This window comes from Monopterus albus, unplaced genomic scaffold (genome assembly GCF_001952655.1).
Source record: "Monopterus albus unplaced genomic scaffold, M_albus_1.0 scaffold243.1, whole genome shotgun sequence".
In the NCBI taxonomy this organism is placed as follows: Eukaryota; Metazoa; Chordata; class Actinopteri; order Synbranchiformes; family Synbranchidae; genus Monopterus; species Monopterus albus.
The window spans coordinates 530,328-557,558 of NW_018128123.1; the positions used below are offsets into that span (position 1 = coordinate 530,328).

Consider the following 27,231-nt stretch of genomic DNA (forward strand, 5'->3'; position numbering starts at 1 on the left):
GTCGTTTTTTGATGGGTCAACAAGCTCAACATGTCAAAACGTCCCAAACTGTCTGGTGCCCAGGGGAGGAAAAAACAGAAAAGAAGAGGAGGAAAAACTCGACAAAGACAGAGGTAATGTTACGGTAAAGATTATGTCAATGATATTATTTTGCTGTTTCCGAACGATGACTGATAACGCCATAATCGCCATTAACAATTAGCATAACAACATGGTTTGCTAATCAATAAATAGCTAGCGCTATCTATCTGTTAACGTCGTCAGATAATGTTATGGAAGGGCCTAGTTGTTATGGAAAATAGTAATGTAACTACCCCCATCATTCCTCCTCGGGCAAATGTGTAAATATTAGATCTATTCAGCAGGTGTTATAACGTTATTTGCATTGACATGGTTATCTGACGTTTTCTCAGCTTGTAATAGTCAATCAAAATGCTCTTCATGTTCCATAGTTGTAAGCCTAGCTGTTTGTTGTGTTACAGTTCATACTGTCTAAAGTGGGTTTATCGTGTTAAACTTAACAGTGTTAAAGTGCACATCATTAATGTTAGAGCATAATTTAGCATTCCCACATGGTATATTATACTGCAGTTTACTCATTCTTTGCAATGCATTCTGCTAATTAGCATTTCACTGTAATGACAATAAAATTGAAATTGTTACTAATATATGAATTACTTATATAATTTGTATCAGAAAAAGTACATTGTATATTATACAGTATAGTCTACATCATGCATGTATCTCTAGGTTTTTCATTTATATTATTTCATTTTATTTTATTCTTAAAATCATGTGTTTATTATTAGACTGGTGTCACATACTCCTCTTCTGTCTTCAGATGCGCTGCTGAGGTTTCTCAGTCCCACCGTTGCAAATCCTCCTGTCGCCTCCACCTCAGCAGCACAACCTAGCAGTGATGCAGCAGCAGCAGTATCAAGCGCTCCTCCTTCTGTTGCTCCAATAGACCCGGCTGACTGGCCATCTCCTCTAACTGATAAGGTACGAACAGAGTTGGTTCACAGTGGTCCATTTCAAATAGAAAATAGCTTCACATTCCCTAAACAAAAGGACGGTCGAAGGTGTCAACATGACTATTTTAACAGAGTCTTAGTCAATGGAGAAAAAGTCAGAAGAAGCTGGCTTATGTACTCTAAAAAAGATGGTAGCTTGAACTGCTTCTGCTGCAAACTTTTTTCTAAAAGAGAGTACAAACTGAACAGGGAAGGACTTAAGGACTGGAAAAATGCAAGTCACTTGCTCAAGGTCCATGAGGATAGTCAGGAGCATAATGCTCACATGGCAACATGGAAGGACTTGGAGGTCTGTTTTGCAAAAGGGCTCACAATAGATAAACAAGAGATGGCACTTGCTGAGGCTGAGAGAAAAAGGTGGCGTGACGTTCTACATCGATTGGTGGCAATAATTCAGTCCTTAGCTGAAAGAAACATGGCTTTTAGGGGTTCTACAGACACATTAAATAAACCAGACAATGGAAATTTCCTGAAAGAGGTGGAGCTTATGGCCAAATTTGATCCAGTGATGAAGCAGCATGTCAGTAGGGTGGAAAGTGGAGCTGGCAGTCATGTACATTATCTTGGCAAAACAATCCAAAATGAACTGATAGACTCCATCAGTTCTAAAATAATAGAACACATTGTGACAGAGATCCAAATATCCAAATATTTCTCCATCATTTTAGACTGCACCCCTGATCTGAGTCATAAGGAACAGCTCTCTGTCATAGTCAGGATAGTGTCACAAGAAGACATCCCTCAAGTAAAAGCGCATTTCTTGGGCTTTCTTGTGGCAGAGCAGTCAACAGGAGGACATTTGTCATCTCTAATCCTAAAAAGGCTAGAGGAACTTAATATCCCATTTGAGGACTGCAGAGGCCAGTCCTATGACAATGGTGTCAATATGAAGGGAAAAAATAAAGGTGTTCAGGCAAAGTTGCTTCAGCTGAACTCAAGAGCTTTTTATGTCCCATGTGGTGCCCACACTTTAAATCTGGTAGTAGCTGATGCTGCAAAAAGCTCACCAGATGCCCTTGGCTACTTTGGGCATTTGACAAAGTTATTCAAGCTCTTCTCAGCCTCCACCCATAGGTGGGATGTCCTCTTGAAATATGTGAAAATCACTCTGAAATCATGGGCTGAGAGCAGGATAAAAAGCATTGAGGCAGTAAGGTATCAGGCTGGGCAAGTCAGAGAGGCTCTTCTGGAGGTGAGGGGAAAAACTGCAGACCCTGTGGTGAGAGTTGAAGCCCAGTCTTTGGCTGAGGAGATTGGATCCTATCGCTTTTGCATTTGTACAGCCCTATGGTATGACATTCTCAGCAAGATCCAGCATGTCAGTAAACTGATGCAGTCACCCTCCATGCAGCTTGATGTGGCTGTCGACTTGCTGAAGAAAACCAGAGATTCCCTCACCAGTTACAGAAACACTGGATTTTCTGATGCACAGACAATTGCAAAGAAGATGTGTGAAGAGATGAATGTGGAGGCTGAACTCAAACAAAAGCGTTTGAGAACCACAAAAAGGCACTTTGGCTATGAGTCTCCAGATGAGCCCATACAAGATGCACTACGAAAAATGGAAACCACATTTTTTAATGTGGTCGTGGATACTGCCATCTCTTCACTTGATGAGAGATTTCAGAATCTTGGAGAGGTGAATAACACGTTTGGTGTGCTCCTCGATTTCCCCAACTTAGAAGAAGAGGACCTGCTACAGAAGTGTCAAACCCTAAGTACTGCTCTGACCCATGACAGCCAGCCGGACATTGATGGCACAGAACTTGCAAAGGAAATGAAGAATTTCCCACCATTGCCATCAAACAATATGACAAACATGGAACTTTTGACCTTCCTGCATGAGAAGAAGCTGGCAGAAATGTACCCCAACATGTGGGTTGCTTTGAGAATCTCTGCTACTCTTCCTGTTACAGTGGCTGCTGCTGAAAGAAGCTTCTCTAAGCTCAAACTGATTAAAACTTACCTGAGATCTACTATGAAGCAAGAACGTCTCAGTGGACTTGCCATTATAAGCAAAGCAGACCATGTGGTCTCAAATCAGTTGTCAGTGCAAAACAGACTATAAACTATAAACAACAGACTATGAACAGCTGCTGCATGCGATGATGATGAATGTAGCGAAGAGGCAGGAGCATCAGAGGAATGAGCATCAGAGGAATGAGCAGGGGCAAAAACACCACTAGAGGTCTTTGTAAGATCATCTTTTTATTTTTATTTAAATCCTTGTATTTTTTTGTGCCTACTCGTTTCTTTAATATCTTATTTTGCACAGTGCCGTATTTATATTGTATTTTTAAGTTAATGTCACTTGTTTACACTTTTTATTTTGGGAGTATTAATAGGTACTTTATGTAAGCTATTTATATTGTATTTCATATGTTCAGTTCATTTTTTTGTATTTGTTTCTTTAATTCTTTCTAAGTATTTTGAATGTGCAATTGCTTTATTTAAATAAAAGAATGTCCAAGACAAAGCTATTACGTTTCTTATGAGTATATACACTAGCAGTGAAATTTACTGCGATGCAACGGGGCGCCACCTGAAATCTTGCCTAGGGTGCCAAATTGGTTAGGGCCAGGCCTGGCAGCCATCATCAATCACCGTTGAAAGTACAAATACTGGCATGCTTGTGTAACTGAAAGAGGAAAGGGAAACCTTAGATTTTTATTTAGAGACAAAAGTTTCTGTTAAATGAGATATGCTACCCTCTATCTTACAGGGATATAGCTCGGTATATTAATTGTGGTTTCATATTCTCACTACCAAGAGCTGAATCAAACACAATTCAAATCCTCAATACTAAACAATAAATAAAATTAAAACATTGAAGATACTGTAAAGTCTTAGCATTTTCTGCAAAGTAACCATCCAACTACAACTGCAAAAGTTTCAGGGTTCTCTGTCCATGTAGCAACGGTTCAAATCCATGAATCTCAAACTGAAACAGTTAACGTATGTGATTCTGTTAGAATCTTTGGTGGGGTATGGGCATGCTTCAGAGGCCTTGTTTGTCATCGATCATGTGGCAATATGAAAATGACACAAGCTTTGAAGTGAGGCTTCATTTGGAACTGCCCCCTCTGCTCGATACAAGATTCGAAGCTTCAGCATCATAGTAACATCACTATTGTAAATACGATCACAATGGCGGCTGAAGCGGTGTTTTGACTTTTCGAGGAGGAGGAAGTTATTGTCCAACAAGGGATGCAAAATAAGGTGGTCAGTGCGTCCTTTGCATGAGGAAAGACATGTCGGGGGAGAATTCAGTGCCGTCCTGAAGCCCATGAGAGCTGTGTATGAGGAGATGACTTTAGATATTTTTGCATGTCTGCTCATTGTTTTGATTAATTGCTTCATCGGATCGAGCTGTTTATCAAAGAATACCCACCGCAGCCCAGTAAATTTACAGGAGAGAGACTAACAGTTACATTAAGGCTTCAGGAATCTGGAAGCAGCCAAAAATGTGTTGCTACTAGCTATAAACTAGGAGTGCCGACTGTCTCCCTCATCGTCTCAGAGACATGTATGGCCATCTGGCAAGTGGTCAAAGATGACTTTGTATCCTTGCCCAAAGGAACTGAGTGGGCAGATCTTTCCCAAAGTTTTGGAGAGTTTGGAACTTTCCCACTTGCTTAGGGTGCATCAATTGAAAACATGTTGCAATTAGAGTCCCACCAAATGTGGGAAGTGCCTATTTCAACTATAAAGGTTCACACGCCATCATGCTACTGATCATTTGTGATGCACGCTATGATTTCATACATTGGGCATATGGTCATGAGAGTGACAGGGGAAATTTTTCTGAGCAGTCGTTTTGGATCCAAACTTCTGCAGAACACCCTTGAACTGCCACCTCCTCAGAACCTGCCTGGTACCAACAACAAGCTTTCCCATGTGCTCCTTGGTGATTTTGTCTTTTCTTTGCATGTGAACTCGATGCAACCATAACCCAGGTAATACACTTAAAACCAACATTTTTGTCATTGATGGAAAGCAACCAAGTACATTAACTCAAGCACTGTACTTAAAGTCCCCATGGCTGTTCATTTTGCTTGTTTTCAGCCATTTAATGTTTAATCTCGGCTACCTTTAAATTAGCTTGGCACCCATCATAACTCCAAATAGTCTGTAAATATTTCAGAACGATAAAACCAGAGCCTCTTCCTGAAAACAAGAGGATAGTTCATGAACGCGCACACCTCCTGTTGCCAGTGTTGTGCCGCAAGTGAACAGCACAACAAACCACGACAGCATTAATTAATGTGAATTTCTCCTCCATAGATAGGTAAACAACTATATGTACCAATGAAAAGAGATGTGTAACACTAAACAAAGCGGGTAGTGGAGAAACCCCATATTTTAACTGGCATAATGCAGACATAGTAACTTCTCCAGCCTTACAACAATTCTCTATTAACATTACAGAAACAAGGCATTAACAGAGACGCAGCATGTGTTTTTTTAAATTTACCACTCCCTTTCAAGTAGCTCCAAGGTTGGTAAATCCAACCGGTGGTCACTGCGTCTTCCCCCACATGACCACATACCGTCCCAAAGTAGTGAAATTAATTCCAACAGGCAGTGTAGCACTGACAATAACATCATGAGTTGTTAATCTGTTGGTTAATCAGCAACACGTCACATGCAGCAGACACACTGGCCTCAAGCAGTCAAAACAAAAGGGTACTGTGCTCCAGGGGAATCCAGCATTGATGAGTTGATCATTCATCACCCCAGGGTGCTTGGCTTGGTTAGGTAAAACAGTGAGTACCTGTACATTCTCAGACATGCAGTAACCTCAGACCCTGTATTTTTCTCTACATCCTCTGGTCACAGTGCAGCAACAGGACGGAAAATATATCCACAAAACCAGTCAAAAAATTTCACTTTTTACAGTGGATGTCAGGCAAGTTCACATGAACACGCATCAGCCTGGAGATAATGACCATTCAAGAAAATCCTTAAACTATAACATACTTTATTTTGTTAGAAAAAAAGGTCTTGTGAGTGAAAGTTTGAGATGTGTATAAAACGGGTTGCTTCTGCATAGAAGTACTAGAACATACAGTACATACACCTCCTGTTTTGAACTTTATGTCAGGTTTAAGATGATAATTCACCATTGTAACATTGTAAACAAGTCAAAAAAACAAGGAAAAGGATGCCACGGGCTCTTGAAGTACAGTTTTGAGGTTTCTGTACATTGATTATTATAATTTTGCCGATATTTGTATTCATTTTTTAGTTACACTTACTAATGATTTTCAGTGGGATATGTACACATAAATTCAAATTATAAGCATATAAGGAATTCCAATAAGAACAGGATATACAATAACATGAAATCTGCCAATCTTCCTTTGTTTTCTTCTTCAAAAGTTTTTCAGGCATCAATCTTGATAAAGCTCAGAAAATTTACAACTACCAACACTCAAGGGCCCAGAGTTTGATTGAGAGCACCTTTGGCATCTTGGCTGCATGCTGGAATATTCTCGGCAGGCCCGTGGTACTTTACTCACACAAGGTCATAGACATTGTGAAGGCATGTGTAGCCCTTCACAACATGCTTGCACGCACAGATGCTATAGTGTCTCCAGTGTGCCGATACATCCAACCCAATTTCACAGACAGCATATCAGCATCGGGTGAACTTCTGTCTGGTGAGTGGAGGAAACTTGTTGCAGGAGACACCAACTTGAGAGATCCTGGAAGACTGTCCACCACATGTGCATCCTGTGCTACTTTTGCAGTGAGGAATGACCTCGAGTCAGTTTTCCTCACACCACAAGGGTGTGTACCCTGGCAGGACAGTGTCATTCAGAGAGGTTGCTTGAATTAAACTGGTTAACATGCTGTTTAGCTTGCTGTGTCTGCAGTGCTGTCTGCTATTTCTTTTAGCTAAAGTTTTATTAACCTTTTACATACCCGATCACAGTGCGTGTTTGTTTTATTCTATTTGTTTGCCTACTGTGAGAAGAAGCTTGGCTGTGGATAGTTATTCAGTTATAAAATCATATATGCTTATATTCAGCACGGGCTGCACAGCAGTGCAATGATTAGCACTGACATCTCACAGCAAGAAGGTTCTGGGTTTGAGCCCTGGCCAACCCAGGGCCTTTCTGTGTGGAGTCTCCCACAGTGCAAAGACATGCAGCTTAGGCTGATTAGCAAATCTATAACTGTCTGTAGGTGTGAGTGGTTGTCTGTGTCAGCCCTGTGATAAAAAAGTTTGACTGTCAAACAGAGAAATATCTTGTGTTTACAGTCTCACCAGCAGAATTCTCACCTAGTTGCGATGTTGGATGAACCACTTTTTTTTTTTTTTACTCTTCTACATGCAAAATATTGTTTTCATTCCACCTGCTTAACAAAGTACACATACATTACAGTTACATAAAATATTTGTGAAATAAAATATTGCTCCACAGGTAGATGTGAGGTAGACTCATGGACAGCTGGAATAGATCCACTCGAGCTTCAGTCGGGAAGTAAATCCAGTGTTTTACTGACCCTCGTTGAGAAAGCACTCTAACATGAAATGTTAGAGTGCTGTATGTTTTTGGGATTTCTTCAGGAAGAGTTCCACAATAAATATACAATATCCACTGTGTCTTCCCTGGCTCTGAGGATGGAAATAGGTAGAGACATTTGTGCTTGTTTGTGTGACCAGCAACCAAGCAGAATCCATGCTTTCCTCTGAGCTGTACCATGTTGCTGTTCTTTAGCTGTTTTAGGCTAGCGAGAAAATCACAATGGCAGACCAGTAGCATCAAAGCAGATGTGTCAGAGGAGGATCTATGAAATGAACATCCATGTCATTTTGTATGACGTCATAAAGAGAGACAAATCTGAACAATGTGTTCGAGCAGAGGTTTTCATATAAAACAAAAAAAAGCAAAACAGGCAGGTAGTGCTCTTTTCTCATGTTTGTGTGTCTACACCCACCGGAGACTCATGTCTCTGTCAGAAAATGTTGTCAAAGTGAATTATGCATAATATGTGACCTTTAACCTTAATCAAAGCCAATCTTTGCTCTAACCTTACACCCTGTTGTTTTCATAAAATTCAACGATTCCCTACAAAGCTAATGTGCTCCTGGTTTTTGAACCTAACAAGTATAGAAAAACAAGGCAACATGCACACACGTTGTTTCCATCACTTCATTACACTGACTTACAATCAGTTCCTGAGGACTCTTACATTAACTATAATCACTACTAACCTAACCCTAACCTCACCACCCTAACCTTAAACCAAGTCATCACTCTAAAATGAAATGATTTACATTTTTGGAACTTGCTTTTTGTCTTCATAAGGATGTCAAGTCCACAAAATGTCACAGATTTATGTCCCCACAAATTGAGTACTACCAGGCCCCACACACACACACAAATAAAAGGAGAAAATCACTTTGCCCCTGCTTTCTCTACCTCTAAGCTTTCAGATACTTCTTAAATCTTGTAACCCTTTGACCCAGCTCCCCACCCCCACATCCACCACTCATACCTGGCAGCTGTGCAGAGACACTAATCAACACCAGCCATGATGGATGTGGCTCAACAGGAGTCAGGAGTTTTGATGAGTTTCCAGCAACTTGTTGAGAGGGTTGGATAAAGGTGAGAAGACGAATGAAAAACGACTCTGAGAGAACTACAAACAAAATAAATAGGGGAGGAAAGTCAGAAACCTTATGAGCCAAAAGACAGCTAATATAGTCATGAGAGCCTTATTTCCATATGCTATACTTCAATGTCTTATGTTATATACTTGTATGCTTACACACTGCTATCCAGTTTCTCCTGATGGATTGGAGAGCTGAACAGGGCTTTACTGGAAAATTGTAAAAGTAGAAATGCACCAATTGCAAGAACTGTAACTGACAGCCTACACAAAGATTTTTGTAACTTTAATGAAAAAATAAATTCTGGGTGCTTTAAGTAATTAATATGGTTTTTCCAAGGCATGTAGAGCATTATTTTATCACTAACTGTAGCAACTGAAATGGCATTTGAGATATTGGTCATCATTTAGGGAAACTGGTGATATGAGGGGCTGACAAGGAAGGTAATCAGTTTTATTAAAATGAAAGATCAGTACCTTATCACTATGCATGTTTTGCTCCTAATATTCATGTAGAAATAAAAACTATGGCTTCAGAAATAAAGCTATGATAAGTGAGGTGACTAAATAGGAAATAGGAAAAATGTTATGCTGATTCCAAGCCAGATTTTGCAGTTCAGAAAGAATCCCTTCTATGAAATTAGGACCCTTTGAGCCTTTGAGCCTAAAATCTCAAATAAACAATTTCTCAGTCTTGATAATCTCCTGTTCATTATCAGTGAGCCAACTCCAGGCTTTGAATTTATGACAGAGCAGATCAAACTCTTAGTCAGACATCTGTTTGACTGTACACTATTTGTACAGATGATAATTGCATTGACCCAAAGATATATTTTTGGAAATAATCCATTGCATTATTTCTCTTTACACTGAGACATGGGTATTGAAACAACTATTTGAATTGGCTTCAGATGGATGTTTAATATTGTAATGTGCCCAAGAAAGCATCAGAACCTATAATTATGATATGATGTATGCTGCTGTACTTGGTGCTAGTAGTTTGAAGGATGACTACATATCATTGCCCAAGTGGGTGATCAATCAAACAGAGGATGTAAGAGTCACAGGTTTTCTCTCAAAGAATGAATCAATTTATTCCCTGTTTTTATTAAGTTTGTGTTACGTGGTATGTTTGACAGTGTCCTATGACATTCGAGCATATTGTACTGCCATCACATCAAAAATGTGACCATATATTCGCAATTATCAGTTCAGAGTCCAGTCAAGGATCTGTTACTGTGAAATCAAATGAACTGATTAGTCTTTCCATTTAATTAGTTCACCAAACGGAAGACCTATGGGATTTTAAGATGGGAGGTCCATTAAATACTTTTCCAGTTTAATTTTGATTTCTGGCACATAAATGGTTGCAGGACTCACGCTCTTGAGCCGTCTCCACATCGCTGTCAATAACGAATCTGTTTTCTCGAGATTCTAAAGCATCTATATAAATAGAAGTTCCAGCAACTTGGAAAAGTATTTACTTCTTACAGTGAACTAACTTCAAAACATTTAACGTAAATGAAATTTGAGTCTCTATTTCTTGTTTTCAAATGCTTGTTTTATTTTCTAAATTATTTTGAGTTTTTTATATTTTGAAGCTCACAATCCTAAAATGGACAGGATCCTTAGTGGCATGCCAATTTCCAGCTAGAAAGTCTGTTTTCACAGTGTGTGTGAGCATCCATACATATTTCCGCTCTCACAGTAACTGACTACTTCTGTTGCACTGAGAAAATACTGTGTGCTGCCCACAGTGTGGGATGTGACAAGTCAACACAACAGTAAAGGTGACAACAGGTCTTTGGTTACCTCTGCCAAAAGGCCATCTGTTTGCTGCTGTTATTAGCAGAAAACCTAAAGACAATAAAAAAGATTTGCTGTGAGACAAAACTTCTTGCTTTTTGTTAAAGCCACTAGAATGTCTGTACATTTCAAAAATCCAAATTTTGGGGCCATCACTGTTAAAGTAGTTGTGGACAGGCTAGTGAGAGAATGTCCTAGGCATTAATGGTTGTTGAAATACACTGAGTTTTAGTTACTTGTTAGTGTTTTAACCCAAGACACAATATTTTCCTAAACCTAACTGTGTGTTTGTTTGGTTTTTTTAATGTCTAAACATGTCTAACACTGTTCTGTAATGAAAACCATCAGCGGTTCCCTTTAAGCATCAGTATGAGACACAAAGGCCACGTTCACACTGCAGACTGAAGTGGCCCAAATCTGATCTTTTTGCCCAAATGTGACCCATATCCGATTTCCTTATGACAGTGTGAACAGCACAAATCCGATTTTTTCTAATCAGATTTTGGTCACGATCCACATTCTCATTCACGACATTTAGTTCATCAGAACAAAACAAAATTATGAGCATGTAACTAACTCACAGCATGATGAGATGCCTTTGTGGTTTACAGCTGAATGCTCCTCATTGCCGGACCCATGAGCCCAGTAGTTCCAACCCAGGCAGAGGCAGCGCCCTGCTGATTCCCAGAGGGCACCCTGCTCTTGCTGTGACTGGCTCTGCTGTGGTGCCGTTGCTAACACTGGCTGTTGTAACTACAGCAACTTCAACATTAGCAATGTTGTTTTCATCTGTGTTAGTAGTGGTAGCATGTTGGTCTTCTATGAAATAATAATGTTACTTCCAAAATCTGAGCTTCCCAGGCCCAGCCGACACATGATGAGAGGCGGGGTACACCTCAGACAGGTCACCAGTCTGTTACAGGGCTGATACTTAGAGACAGACAACCATTCATACTCACATTCACACCTATAGACAGTTATAGATTTGCCAATCACCCTAAGCTGCATGTCTTTGGACTGTGGGAGGAAGCTGGAGCACCCGGAGAGAACCCACGCAGACACAGGGCGAACATGCAGACTCTGTACAGAAAGGCACTGGTCAGTCAAGAGGGTCACACCCAGAGCCTTTTATTAAGTGTGTCTTTCATTTGACTATTGATCAGGCCTGTTTGCAGTGTAACTATTTAGCATACTTTATCAAGTAATACACAGAGCCATAGCGGTCTTACTCCAAGTGATTTTTCACTTTGCTTACACCATTTCTACTGTTCCTTTAATGTGTGTGGGTAAGATTTTCTGCACAGTATGGTGCACTGGCTTCAGTTTGCAGGAAAATGCCTTTAGAAAAGCACAGTCAGAAGAGGATGAAGCGTTTCCTTCTTTGACATTTACAGAAATACCTAACATACACCAATCAGACATAACATTCTGACCACTGGCAGGTGAAGCTGACGTGGTGGAAGCAGGAAAAACAGCCATGCATAAAGATGTGAATGACTTTGACAAGGGCCAAACTGTGATGGTGAGATGACTGGGTCAGATCATCTCCCACACTGCAGGTCTCGGTGGGTGTTGTTGGTCTGTAGTGGTTAGTACCTACCAACAGTGTCTAAGGACAGACAAATGGTGAACTGGCGACAGGGTCACGGACGCCCACAGCTCACTGATGATGAGGTTGACCTACTGTAGATTAAACTTTTAACTTCCATTTGTACTTTTAAAAAGATTAAAATTGATTTGAATCTTTGTTAAAATGGTTGAAAATAAGAAATACTGTACATTGGTCTCTATGAAGAGAAAGAGGCTGTAGTGGTGAGGCTAGAGTGGTGAGGCTGTTGGATTGGTCTAAAACAGGGGTTTTCAAAGTCTAGGCCTGTGAACCCCCCCCCCCCCAAAAAAAAAAAAATTAAAAAAATAAAAAAAACAAAAACGCATAATTGTGAAGTGGAAGGAAAATGATACATGGTGATCAAGATTTTATTATTATTAAGTAGGCTTTGCTGCTATGCAGTTAAATTAATGTGATGGGCTTATTCTTTTCTGAGGTCTAGTTTTAAGAATAGTGGAAGTTACACTTTTTTTCTTCCTCCATTTCTGGTGCCCCCTGGATGTACGGTGCCCTTAGCATTGGCCTATACTGCCTATGCCACGGTCCGGCCCTGGGTGAAAGGAATGAGCACTTTGACCGCTTTACTGGAGAGGTGTGGCAAGTCGCTCGCCACAGACAGCCAAAACCGTGCAAGCGGCAATTTAGCTTTCTTTTCTTCTCCTTTACAAAAATGTTTCGCGCCTCCCCTGATGTACTCTGGCGCCCCCCAGGGGAGGCACGCCTCACACTTTGAAAAAGCCTGGTCTAAAACATTCTCTCTAACTCGTCCTCACCACCACAGTTTTCACTCCTTTTACATAAGTGTTTCACTGAATTGTAGACACATCTGTGCTCTTCCTGCAAGTGGATTTACAGAAGATGCACAGTGAGCTGCAGAGTGAAACGAGTGCCAACCGACTGCCACATGGACTCCTATGTAAATGGTATTAGGCAGGTGGTCATAATGTTATGGCCGATTGGTGTACAGTCATGCTTTGGGGAATGCATTTGTGCTGACTATCTCTCAAAGTTTGGGATGTGATCACCTTTGTACAGTGCAATGCATCCATTTGCTTTGAAGTAAGGACTGATGGGCTCAGCTCAGTCTGAGGCCAGAAAAACCTCTTCAGTACCAAAACATCAACAGTGCATCTTTTCAAATGCAAAAAGTATGTTTTAGGAGTTTCTAAATTGAACAAACTTTTAAATCTATGTGAAGGAGTTCTACACAACACCCTTTGAATGATGTGCCTTTATCAACTAAAACATGGCAGTTAAATTGGTCTCAGGTTGGACTTGCCTGTGGCAAGGTGTGCCAATAGCTTACAAAGAAACTACTAAAGCTTTACATTTTGCACTGTTTTAAACTGCCATGTGTTCTAGTGATGGCTTACTGTATGAACCACATTCTCTGAAACAGCTTTGATTTTGTTCCTCTCAGCAGACTTTGCAGTGCAATTGATTAAAGTCTTCTAAACTCATAATGCAGATAAATGCATATGGCTGAGCTGAGATTATAAGCATTAAATGAGTAGCAAGGACTTAGGCATCAGCCAGCTTGCAGGATGTGAAATGCAGCATTTCTTTATGAGCCAGCTGCATTTCCTTTCCCAGGGTTTGTTGAGGTGAAGCTTATTCTGCCTGAGAACCTCTTCGTGCTTTTTAAAAGTTAGTGTTTGCAGGAGAGGCTTTGCAGAATGGAGGCTGTTGTTCCATACAGCAACACCCCATCCAATTAGATTATAGGAGAAATAGTAAGGAAAAGCAGTTTTATAGTCAGTGAAACTTAAAATACATGTTATTATGTTTGCATGTTACGTTTAAATACAGGTTATCATGTTTGTTGTGCCAGCTGTCTGGCAACAACAAGAAAAATTAAGTAAGATTGCATTAAATTTTAATCACCCCGTGAGGAAGCTGGATAAGCATTATGCTTCGATCCGTCGACCCATGGCTTATGAGACCAGCATGCTTCTCTGCAACACTGTGCTGCACGTCATCCTAATTCAATAGCAAGGACCGGCATTAATGCAAGACGGTGTAGTAATCCAACTCAAGGTCTTTGTGTAAGGGACATTTTATTAATGTCTTAATCCTTTCACACAGTGAAACATCTATATATACATACAGGATACTGTTTATACAATATTAAAATATTCCATCTACAATATTTATAGAAATATTATGGTATTAAATGTATTACCATTTTACCTATGTGATATGTGGTGGACAATATTTTAATTCCCTCTATAAAAATAAAAACCTCACCAGTTCCATTGTAGAAATGCTTTTTAGGTCCCTTTACTTAATCATACTTACTTAATTTCTCAGTTCTGAGCTTATATTGTTCTAACACAATGCCATACATGTGACAAGGGCCTTTTATGGCAAAATGTGAATTGTTCTGCAGCTCTCATAATGGGGCATCAAGTCAGTGGAGTTTCCTGACGTCTAAGATCTGGGGGAATCTCCACAGAACATGGTTGGTAATGATGAATTTAAATGCAAATGGCAACTTGACAGGGGAAACAAATTACACCCATCACTTGGCTAAATTGCTCCAAATTGAAGATGAGTCCCCCAACCTGAGCATACTGCACCACTGTATTATGAAAAAACAGAATGTGGAAAACAAGGTAATAGTTAATTTTGCCTCCCCCAGTTACCATAGCCTGGGGAAATAAATGGATGGCACCGGTTTTGATGTATTATTAGAGATTATACATAAAATCTGATTGTGGTAATGTGAGAAGCTATGTCCATTTTGTGTTTGCCAGCACAGTGGATCCTACATTTGTACTGTTTTTTGTCTGAGTGAACAACAGCAGGGAAAGCATTTACAGGCACTTGTCAACATTGTTTCCTCTCCTGTGGAAGGCGGCACCTTATCAAAGTGCCTTAGCAGTGTAATGGGGAATCATTGCCAGAGTTTATAGTCACATTCCTTCTGTCTTTGTACAAATTCAGTGGTTGTTGCAATGTGGGACTAAACAAGGTGCTTGGCTTTGTCTGACAGATTGACTGTGTGACATGTTTTTGACCTTTGTCCATCCCATTCCAGCCGCCAGCCATTCATTTCCCACACACCTTCAACACCAACAAAATGTGCACTTCATTGAGAAGCGCTAACATGGGAGATGAAAATTGTCTCTTTTTCCCCATTAAGTCACAGAGGATAAAAGAACAGCCTCCTGCTTCTCACCCCACCTTCTCCACTCAGCCTATGTAATCCTCAGAGCAAGGAATGCAGGGAGACTTTGAGATTAGCTTCGGAATCAGGCGTGGAATACAGATCAGCAGCAGGGCGGAATGATGCCCAGACTATTTAGCATACCTAATTGACCTCTAGCTCAAAAACCCCTGTGCTGTGACTAACCCCACCCCCTGGCCCCTCTACTGCCGACAAACTACCACCATAATATTATTTTCTGACTCAGTGCTTACGGCAATTTTTAGAGACGAGTGAGCTTAATCATGGTTCGAGCATCACTATTTTTGTCTGCTGCTCACTTTGCAACAAAATGAAACCCTTGTTTTGTTCTCCTTTTCCCTCCTCCTCACACCCTCTCTGCTGTCAACAGAGAAAGACTCAAGATTTCTGAGCCTTGATTAGAGAAGCAGTTACATTCAGTTAATCTTATAGGTTTCAAAGCTATGATAAAAAACAAAACAAAAGTAAGAACTAAATCCCATCAGTCTAGTTAGTCCAAACTGAAATAAGTTGGTTCCACCTGTTATTAATCATTTGAAATCAAAACCTGATTCTACGTTTGAGCTTTCATCCTGTATCAACCTTTAAATTCAAACTCACCAGCTGGAGTGTGAATAGTTTTATGCTTAATGGGGGATTAAAGAGTGAACAGTGTTAAATAGAGTCATCAGCAACAGTAACATACTGTCTCAAATAGCCTTGCAACAGGGTACAATATCCCAGGAGGCCTCTAAAAATATGCAGTAATTAAGTGCCCACCTCATTCTAATGGGATTATTATAGCAAAAATATCCTAAGACATATTTGAAACCTTATGAAGCCAGAGGAGGAGGAGAGGAGCCATACCAGACATGTCACTAAAGCAACACAAATGCTTCAACCAGTACTGTCATGTGAAATAATTGCATGATTACTGAAAATCTTTCACCACCCACGAGGACTCAAAAAGTTACATTAAATATAAAAATGAAACTGTGGGTGTCCCTTTGATCAGAGCATACAGATTCTCACAGCAGTGATAGGAAGGCAGCTTTAGCTTTAGGCAGCTTTAAAGTGTCCTCAGCAGTGCCCTGAAGATTTGATCACAGATATATTAATGAAAATACTTTATTTTTTTGGAAGGTTAGAGAGAGAAATACTGATTTTACTTAACCTGCTGGAAGGCAATCAGAGATGGGGGTGCTGAGAGAAACTCACTTTATACTGACATCAGATAAACCTCAGTGGAAAATTAATTATCTGTAAAAACAGCCACAACAGTGGCCTACACATTTAAAAATGCAGTGGACCAACTCTGACCGACGTGGGTAAACTACTGCGCTTACTATAGTTGTGTGCAGCTTTTTCTTCAGTCTGAGTTTTTCTGGTCAGTGTGAGACTATTGCTGAGAACTCACGGTACAATATTGCCTCAGTAAAAATATTTATCACAATTACAAATGAAGAAAAAAAATGCCTTTACCAACTAATAATTCAGTGTTATTTCCTTTTAAGTCAAAGTGCTCTGCTTTCCTTCTTTATTAAAATAAAAGTAACCAGCCATAACCTCAGCATGTGCAAAAACTTGGCAGGAATTGTCATTGTCACTGAATGACTGAGCTGTTTGTACAACCAATGCAGCAGTCATGATCAGTCCTTTTATGAAACTAAATAAAACAATATTTTATTGCAGCAGCTAAATGCTGTACACAAAACAAGTCATTCTCACAGTGGAACATCAGTGTTTTTAGTACCCCTCATGTGGTTTAACTTTTCTTGTCTGATGGTGGTGCCAGCCACTGGTTGAGTTCTGTGTCACTGGACCAGTTGAAGCAGGTATCCGCCTGACCACTGGGGACAGTGGTGAGCAAATTGCTGCTTAGCGCAACAGCTTGAGGAGAAGAAGATGTCTAAATACACTCAGACAAGCTACATATAAGAGATTTGTGCTTTACTGGAGGTGTTTTTCAAACACTGTGGTCTACCTTGTCAAGGGTGGTTACTAAGTGGTTGGTTTCATGTCCAGTTTGCTTGCTCATCTTCATTACACAGCCATCTCCCGCCTATTTCTGCAAGATGCATCCAGGATTGTCTCTGCTCTAAATGGGGCCAGTTTTGCCTTCATCTAGCAGTATTTGCAATTGTTTTAGAGACACAGCAGCTCTAAAAGTTTACAATGGAATATCTATGTTAGTTTCAATTCTGCGACCTGAACACAGTTATAGTTATGTGGTAGATACTGTCACAATCCCACGACATTTTTCTATTGTCATACCGAAAACGTACACATATCGTTACCTCCCTGGTTATTAGTGATATCAGCTTCGGGTGAGCTCATTTTCAGTTTGGCTTGTTTATGACCTGTCTCACTGATTTTCCAAAATATCCAATTACAACATAATTGATATAAATGATGGCCAGAACTACAAAAATAAGTCCAAAGCTGTAATAAAGAGGAATTTTCCTTTAAACAAATTTTCTGAAAGATTCATTAAATGTGCTGAAGAATAACTCTGCCACATTTAGACGTCTCCTTTCAAAACATGATAAAGAACTGAGTCATGTTTGAAAGCAAATCAGGTGTCATCAATTAATACTTTCGAGCATAGTTTTGTATTGTGAACCTTAGCCCCTGAACTACCACGGATCAGACAAAACACTTGGATAAGGTTAGTGAACCCAGCTTAGTTGAATTGCTGAGAATAACAGCAGAGCTGAAAAGCTGAGAGAAATGACTCAGGCCGCTGTCTACATTTAACAATCCCAGCCTCCTTTCCAGAGCTCTGGGTGAACTTTCGCTTGGGACACAGTGGGCATGTCCAGTTTTTCTTAATGGGCTGTTAAATATGTGTATGTAGTTTTGTGACACTACTTGCTGCATTTAAGAGATAGAGAAAACACAGCTAAGGGTGAGGTTAGAAGCCATGCAATGGTGTGTACATAGTAATTTGCACTAGGTGGTTGAGCCACAAGGATGCTCTGGCCAGCTGGGATTTATACCCTGCCACTGGTTCAATATCCAGCAAAACAAAGCAGGATTTCATTAAGGCAGCTTGTCAAAGGCACTAAAACCAAGCCACATTTTCTTTCCTCCACCACAAAAAAATCATGAATCTGACCATGTAGTGTGCAGTCAAGGCAATGAACTGCCAGTGAGACAGACAGCGAAGCCACTGTTTGATGGACCCTGGGTTGTAAATTGTTCACCACAAAGCAAAAACCAAACAAATCTGTGCAATAAACTTACAACTATAAAGAAAGCCAGGAGGCTAAATCAAGTTTAAACTAAGTGAATGCAGAACACCTGCATTTTAGGATAAAACTGGTTTTTGAGAACTCGTTACTGCACTTGTATAAGATGTCAATTACCTATTTTATGGCAATTTATGAACCAGCTTCAGAAAGTATTCAGACCCCTACACTTTTTGCACTCTTTATTGCATTGTATGTTTTGAAATTGATAAAAATTCAATTAGTGAAGCATGTTTAGAAAAAGCTTTACAAATGAATTAAAAATGAAAAAACCTGAAACCTCTCATTTACAGATGTATTCAGACTCTTAATGCAATACTTTGTACAAGCCCATTTTGCAGAGATTACAGCTTCCAGCTTTCTTGTGTAAGTCTCTACAAGCTTTGCAACCTGGCTATGGGCCGTTTATCCCATTTGTTCTAGCAGATCCCCTCAATCTCCATCGTTGTAGACAGTGTAAATTGATGGGTAAAAATGGCAGTGTGGATATTTTGTCAAGCCTCTGTTTTTGTGGTGACATTGTCTCCAACAAACAAATCTAAATTCTGCAAAGGTTGGCAGAGTGAGATAGGTTTGACTGCTGAGGCTGAGATATCAGATTTTTTAAAGGGATGCTTATTTGACTTAAATTTCTTTTGTGACAATTGATGTAATAATAATAATAATAATTTATTTGTTTATATAGCGCTTTACAACACCGAAGGGAGCTCAAAGTGCTTCACAACAGAGCATATAGAAATAAAAGCAGAACATGTTAAGACACATAAACAACAAAAAAGAAAAGTTAAAATTACGCAAATTTAAAAACTCTCTGTGAGCAACTCTAACACTCCTGCACAATAAAAATGAGTAAAAGTACAAAACAAACTAAGATTACAGAATATAAAATCATAAAGCCTGTAGGCACCAGTATAGCGCCACTGCTATAAATTAAGTGCCAAAAGCCAGTCTGAATAGGTGTGCCTTTAATTTAGACTTAAAAACCATTAACTCCATTATAGACCAAAGCTCAGGGGGCATATACGGCAAAAGAACGATCACCCCACTTTTTGTACCTTGCCTGCGGGACAACCAGAGACAAATGGTCAGAGGAACACAATGCTCTGACTGGGGTATGAATAGTTAAAAGATCAGACAAATAGGCTGGAGCAAGGCCATTAATGTCCTTGAACATGAACAGCAAAATTTTAAAATCAAGTTTAAACTGTACCAGAAGCCAGTGATAAGACTGGAGGACAAGGGTGATGTGAGCATACTTTGGGGTATTTGACAGTAGGCGAGCAGCCTCATTCTGTACTATTTGGAGCCTACGGAGGAGAGACCGACTAATTCCAGTGTAGAGGACATTGCAGCAATCAAGTCGTGAGCTAATGAAAGCATGAATGGCTTTTTCTAAGTCGACTTGAGAAGAAAAGGGCTTCACCTTTGCTAGGAGCCTCAGTTGAAAGAAGCTTATTTTGACCACAGAACTAATCTGCTTGTCAAATTTGAGGCTGCTATCAAATAACACTCCTAGGTTTTTCACAATTTGAGTGAATAAAGGGGCTGAAGCTCCTAGGCCAGGTGCGATGTGAGTGGGGTCTGGACTAAAGGTGATGTATTCAGTCTTCTCCTCATTCAAATAAAGGAAGTTCTGTGCGAGCCACTGTTTAATATTACCCAAACACCTGTGCAAGGGGGCTAGTGCATTGGCATCACTCTGCATCAACGGTAAGTAGATCTGCACATCATCAACATAAAAATGAAAGTGTATGTTATGCTTAGAAATAATTGAACCTAACGGTAGAATATGTAGTGAGAAAAGAATAGGGGCCAGGATTGAGCCTTGGGGAACACCCGAGGAAAGAGGGGCTATTGCAGAGGTAGAATTGTTGATCATAATTGGAAAGGTCCTATTGGTCAGAAAAGAAATAAACCATTTGAGTGCAGCACTGCTGTGAGATCTAAAAGCACTAGAACAACGGGACTCTTTGCATTGTACACCTTCAATAGCGTGGATTCAGTGCTGTGCCGGGACCTAAAGCCTGATTGAAATTTATCGACAACAGCATAAAGTTCAAGATGGGAATGTAACTGTGTGAGGACAATTTTCTCCAAAACCTTGGATAAAAAAGGTAAATGTGAGATTGGGTGAAAATTAGAAGGGAGTATGGAGTCGAGGTTAGGCTTCTTTAGAAGTGGCCTGACTACAGCGTGCTTAAGGGCCTGAGGCAGCTGTTGACCAATGTGACCAAGCAAGGTCCAATAGTGTCAGTAACCTCCTTCATTATCCTAGCAGGGAAGTATCCAGAGGGCAATAGGTGGAATTTAGCTGCTGCACTGATTTTTTTGAGTTGTGACAAAGAAATCGGCATAAAGTTCTCCAAGGCAAACTGTACAGGAAACCCAGTTGGAACAGCAGTTGTGGATGTGGGGATACTCTGCCTGATAGACAGAACTTTATCAATGAAGTACTGTTGGAACATACTGCAGTTATGTACAGACACCTCATTGAAGACAGTAGTGACAGGATTAATCACAAAATGTATAGTGTTAAGAACTCTAGGATGGTGGCTATTGTTAGAGATGATATTGGATAAATATTGAGCTTTAGCTTCTTTTATGGCTTTTTGACAAGTAGCAAGACTGTCCCTTAAGATGGCCAAGGAGACATGCAGTCCATCCTTCTTCCATTTATGCTTGGCCCACCTGCAGCATCTCCTCAAGGCACAGGTGGTATCATTTAGCCAAGGGTCAGATGTGCTCTTGGCAGACTTCTCCCTAAACGGGGCAATGGAGTCCAAGATCCAGGAGCATGTAGAGAGGAAAGCGTCCGGGCACAAAGGAGACTTTAGACCTTCTGAAAAGTGGAAGCCAGAGTCTAAAAAAGCAGCCGGTCTGTGAGCAACTATAATGTAGTGGTTAAAGCAAAGAGAATATAATCAGAATATAGTTAATAGTTAATAATAGGTCATGCACAACATGTAGTATGGAATAAACTCTGTTAGGGTGAGGTGAACAACTTTTTGTACCTTTGTACTAATCTCTGTAAGGAGTCCAGGCGCCAGGCTTCCAGTTGTTTAGTGCAGTTTGCAGGGGGTTCCCAAAAATAGAGAAGCAAGGGTGGATGCCAGGGTGGACAATGACAGGAAGTGAGAAATTGCAGTATAGTTAGCAACAGAGTTGATCAGGCGCGCGTGTGTGAACCGAGAAGAAAACTAGACCGGTGTCTGACGGCCTGACCTCCTCTGCAGAGACTCAGACTGACACAGGTGATCCTGTTTCTCGCCCTCTCAATCATAATTCAATAATATTGTTCAATAAATGATATTTGGCACTGCAGTGATTTTCCCTGTGTATTGATTCTCCCAATGACAATAACAGTCCTGCACAATAAAAATGAGTCAAAATACAAACAGAATAAGATTACAGAATATAAAATCAGATAGCCTGTAGGTACCTGTATAGCACCACTGCTAAAAGATTAAGTGCCAAAAGCCAGTCTGAATAGGTGTGCCTTTAATTTATACTTAAAAACAATTAACTCCATTACAGACCGAAGCTCAAGAGGCAAGGTATTCCAGAGCTTGGGGGCATATATGGCAAAAGAATAATCACCAGGGTATGAATAATTAAAAGATCAGACAAATAGGCTGGAGCAAGACCATTAATGGCCTTGAACACGAACAGCAAAATTTTAAAATCAATTCTCAACTGTACCGGAAGCCAGTGAAGAGACTGGAGAACAGGGGTGGTGTGAGCATACTTTGGGGTATTTGACAGTAGTCGAGCAGCCGCATTCTGTACTAGCTGGACCCTACAGAGGAGAGACTGACTAATTCCAGTGTAGAGGGGATTGCAGTAATCAAGTTGTGAGAGCATGAATGGCTTTTTCTAGGTCGACTCAAGATAAAAAGGGCTTCACCTCTGCTAAGAGCCTCAGTTGAAAAAAGCTTATTTTGACAACAGAACTAATCTACTTGTCAAATTTGAGGCTACTATCAAATAACACTCCTAGGTTTTTCACTGTTTGAGTGAATAAAGGAGCTGAAGCTCCTAGGCCGGGTGTGATGTGAGTGGGGTCCGCGCTAAAGGCGATGTATTCAGTCTTCCCCTAGTCTTCTCCTCATTCAAATAAAGGAAGTTCTGTGCGAGCCACTGTTTAATATTACCCAAACACCTGTGCAAGGGGGCTAGTGCATTGGCATCACTCTGCATCAACGGTAAGTAGATCTGCACATCATCAGCAAAAAAATGAAAGTGTATGTTATGCTTAGAAATAATTGAACCTAACGGTAGAATATGTAGTGAGAAAAGAATAGGGGCCAGGATTGAGCCTTGGGGAACACCCGAAAAAGAATAGGCGCTGTAAAATTTGAGTCTTATAGGTTCTAGTTACTTTTCAGTTCCTCATTGTCTTTGTTGATCATAATTGGAAAGGTCCTATTGGTCAGAAAAGAAATAAACCATTTGAGTGCAGCACTGCTGTGAGATCTAAAAGCACTAGAACAACGGGACTCTTTGCATTGTACACCTTCAATAGCGTGGATTCAGTGCTGTGCCGGGACCTAAAGCCTGATTGAAATTTATCGACAACAGCATAAAGTTCAAGATGGGAATGTAACTGTGTGAGGACAATTTTCTCCAAAACCTTGGATAAAAAAGGTAAATGTGAGATTGGGTGAAAATTAGAAGGGAGTATGGAGTCGAGGTTAGGCTTCTTTAGAAGTGGCCTGACTACAGCGTGCTTAAGGGCCTGAGGCAGCTGTTGACCAATGTGACCAAGCAAGGTCCAATAGTGTCAGTAACCTCCTTCATTATCCTAGCAGGGAAGTATCCAGAGGGCAATAGGTGGAATTTAGCTGCTGCACTGATTTTTTTGAGTTGTGACAAAGAAATCGGCATAAAGTTCTCCAAGGCAAACTGTACAGGAAACCCAGTTGGAACAGCAGTTGTGGATGTGGGGATACTCTGCCTGATAGACAGAACTTTATCAATGAAGTACTGTTGGAACATACTGCAGTTATGTACAGACACCTCATTGAAGACAGTAGTGACAGGATTAATCACAAAATGTATAGTGTTAAGAACTCTAGGATGGTGGCTATTGTTAGAGATGATATTGGATAAATATTGAGCTTTAGCTTCTTTTATGGCTTTTTGACAAGTAGCAAGACTGTCCCTTAAGATGGCCAAGGAGACATGCAGTCCATCCTTCTTCCATTTATGCTTGGCCCACCTGCAGCATCTCCTCAAGGCACAGGTGGTATCATTTAGCCAAGGGTCAGATGTGCTCTTGGCAGACTTCTCCCTAAACGGGGCAATGGAGTCCAAGATCCAGGAGCATGTAGAGAGGAAAGCGTCCGGGCACAAAGGAGACTTTAGACCTTCTGAAAAGTGGAAGCCAGAGTCTAAAAAAGCAGCAGCGAAGTCAATGGGCATTGAAGGAGTAATGGTCCCGCGGCGATGACGTAAGGCAGTGGGCCTGAGTGCAGGAGGAGGCACTCAGACCTCAAACCGGATAGAAAAATGGTCAGAGATCACCAAGTCTGATACATCCCTGACACACACAGGCAGTCCACATGAGATGACCAGATCCAGTATGCGTCCTTGTCATGTAGTATTTGTCTAATAAATTGTTTCTGGATATACTTTTAATGGTACAGGGCAGTGACCACAGTCACTTTAAAACACCCTAAGGAAGATGTAATGTAGCTACCACCTGCCTGATGAAAGGATAGTATCTAATCTAGAATTACAGTTAAAAGTGTCTTCTAATCAGGTTGTAAAGCATGGTGCATTTCCTTGTGATTTAGTTTTTCTTTCAGTTCTCTAACAGCAAAACTTGTCAAACTTGAAATTTATGGAGTCAAACTTGAAATTAAATAAATGATGGTGTAAAAAGAAAGATGAATGTGACTGTGAGGCAATGAATTTTGAGAGATTAGTTCCTGGAGAACATTTCTTCCAGGATGTCATGTGGCTGACAGTAAACAGTACTTAATGTAACGTGCCAGCAGATTTGAGCACACCCAAATTGAAACTTGAATCATTTGTAGGTCCTTGTACAGTTTCTTTATGTTTTCAACAAGATTCTCTTGTGGAAAATGGTTTCTACTGAAAGGATGGACATGATCCCAGTTGTATTCAGCTACATTGAGGAGAATATTTTAAGCGAGAAGGGCAATGTGTGGCATACATTTGAAATACTGGTATTATGATAAGCTGATTAATCTAAGTTGACTTCTAAAAATGAAATACCTTTTTTTAAATTGTCCTTATTGCATAAAATACATTATCTGCAATTAAGCCAGTGAGTTTTATGAGCTGATTTACTTACTGTTATGATTAGAAGGCTCATTAGCAAAGGTTTGTGTCTGTTTGTGTAAATCTCGCTCAGTTGTCTTTAGCCCAGGGATTCATAAAAACTCCCTGTTCCTCAAGTGCCATTAAATTTTGGACACTGGAATTCAAGTTGTCTCAGCTGTTTCTCTGCATCAATACACTTATGTTCCCCTTGCCTCTGAGTTTTTATACTAGACTGGGGATTGTGGGAGAGCGTTGTGTTTTTTCACAGCACACTGCTGGTGAGAGTATCTGTGCTATGATTGTAAATTAGGCTCTTTGAAAGCATGCTTGCTGTTTTTAGTCTAGTGGTGAGGAGCCATCATGTTTTTGAAGTCCTTTTGATATAATTACCATACTCTAGCAGAAGTCAGTGGGTTTAATTTGACACTGGGTTGATTGTATATGGCCCTAGTGTTTAAAAAAAAAAACAGTCTCATCAGTCATTCACTCATGTGCTCCCTGCTGCCACACTTAGCAACTTGCCATCCTGCCTAGCTGCTTTTATATGGAAGTGGCAAGTGGTTTTTATGTTAAAATTTTTTTTTGAGATGACAAACTTAAATCTTTGGGGTTTTTGTATTGTTCTGTGGTGTGGTGTACGACAAACATACTCTCAGAATGGTTACAGTAATTTTCCCCAAATCAATGAAAGGATCATGAATCACAGCAAGCTATAGTGAGAGATTAAGAAAATGGTGTGTCACACTGAAAAGTCACTGGTACAGTTTTGAAAAAGACAGTAAATGTAGTACAGTCAGTTGCAGAGTACCTTGTTCCAGACATAGTTTGCATTCTAATTCTATAATAGTGCAGGGTGTTTTGTATTATGATTGACAAAGTGTCAAAAAGCTGTACCACACACACAGGACACACACATTTTGGCTGCTGACTTGCATCCATCAGCTAGCAGATAAGTCACCTGCAGTTTAAGAGTTGAGGAAGCTGATAAGTCGTGAAGGCTGGCAGTATGTCTGCTGATTAGCCTGGCATCAGTTAGCGCTGTGCCGTCAGGGACTTTTCTGCCATGCCAAAGCTAGCATCACATAAATAACAGAGCAAAGGGAGCTAAAGATAGCAGCAATGGGGAGATGAAGATCTGCCCTACCATGCAGACATAACAGCAGAACAAACAGGGGCCAAGAGGCTACATATCAATCAGTGCAGCATCATGAAAGGGATACACTCAAGTGTCACATACCTGAGTATGTACGGACAGGTGTGTGTGTGTGTGTCTTTATTACATTGTGTGGGCCATTGTGTGTGGTGTCTGGGGGTATTTTGTGCTATCGTTGTGGGACCTTTTTGTTTTGAGAACAATCTCTCCAGTCCTTATAGCTTTAAAGGGCTAAGGGTAAGGGGCTGTGCATTATGTAAATGAGTGTTCTCACAGTTATAATAAGATACAACTGTGTGTGTGTGTGTGTGTGTGTGTGTGTGTGTGTGTGTGTGTGTGTGTGTGTGTGTGTGTATGGGTGTGCGTATGTGCCTGTGTTGGGAGCACTACCATACTGCTTTCTGCAAAGGTGTACCCTGCCTCTCACTGTCAAGACTGATTTTTCATTGTAACTGACACATGAAAGATGCAAGATGACCTCACACAGAATGGGCAGGCTGAAAATAAAAACTGCAATAATGAGATAGCTCTCATCAGATCTCCCCTGAACATGTACAATATGCATACTCTGCTTTACCCTATCTTTATTTGCTGATAGAATTTTAACCAAGTGCCTTTTTGAGAAATAATACAAACCAGAGTGGAGAGAAACCTCTTGCTGTCAATACACCACATCTTCCCCTCACTCTTTTATCTTCTAGGGATATAATTTCAAGGTTCCACCCTCAAAAAGAAGTCAGTGCTGATTGTACAGGCACCTTTGTGCTGCCTATTTCCTAGTATGTCGCTTACAGAATATAAAACACAGGTGGATGGCTGAAAGATGAGTGGACATTTTAGCAGCAACTGTAGAGCTAGTGTGATACTGTAGGGCTGCAGATAGTCTGTTATCTCTTAAGGACATAGACATGTAAAGATGCTGAACAAGATCACAGAGAGAGCTTTACATTGGTTTCAATGCCCCATTGTTAGTTGAATATAGTTTTAATACTTTTTGTTGTTGATTTTTAAACGGTTTATTGGGCAGGTGTAAAGTGTAAAGTGTAAAGTGATCTGAGAGGCAGCTCTAAAGCTGAAGAAATTTCTTCCTATTTTGGTCATATTACTCTCACTTTTATTTTATCCTGCAATGAAATTCATTTGTTTATTATTTAAGAAGAAACTAATAGCTTTACGCAACAAAGAAAGTCACTTTCGGCTTTTCCCATTTAGGGGTCACAACAGCGAATCGTCAAACTGATGACTCAAGTTGACATTTGGCACGTGTTTTACGCCGGATGGCCTTCCTGAAGCAACCC

General features: G+C 40.3%; 1 protein-coding gene and 1 long non-coding RNA gene across 2 annotated transcripts in view; both read left to right on the forward strand.

Moving 5' to 3' along the window:
- The window catches only part of LOC109972012 (opioid-binding protein/cell adhesion molecule-like), a 641,198-nt gene that overhangs the window by 154,107 nt on the left and 459,860 nt on the right, over window positions 1-27,231 (forward strand). The gene's annotated exons all lie outside the window — the stretch shown is intronic.
- On the forward strand, window positions 7-1,641 carry LOC109972014 (uncharacterized). The gene is made up of 2 exons (XR_002276628.1): window positions 7-113; window positions 842-1,641. It is a non-coding gene; the product is annotated as an uncharacterized LOC109972014 (long non-coding RNA).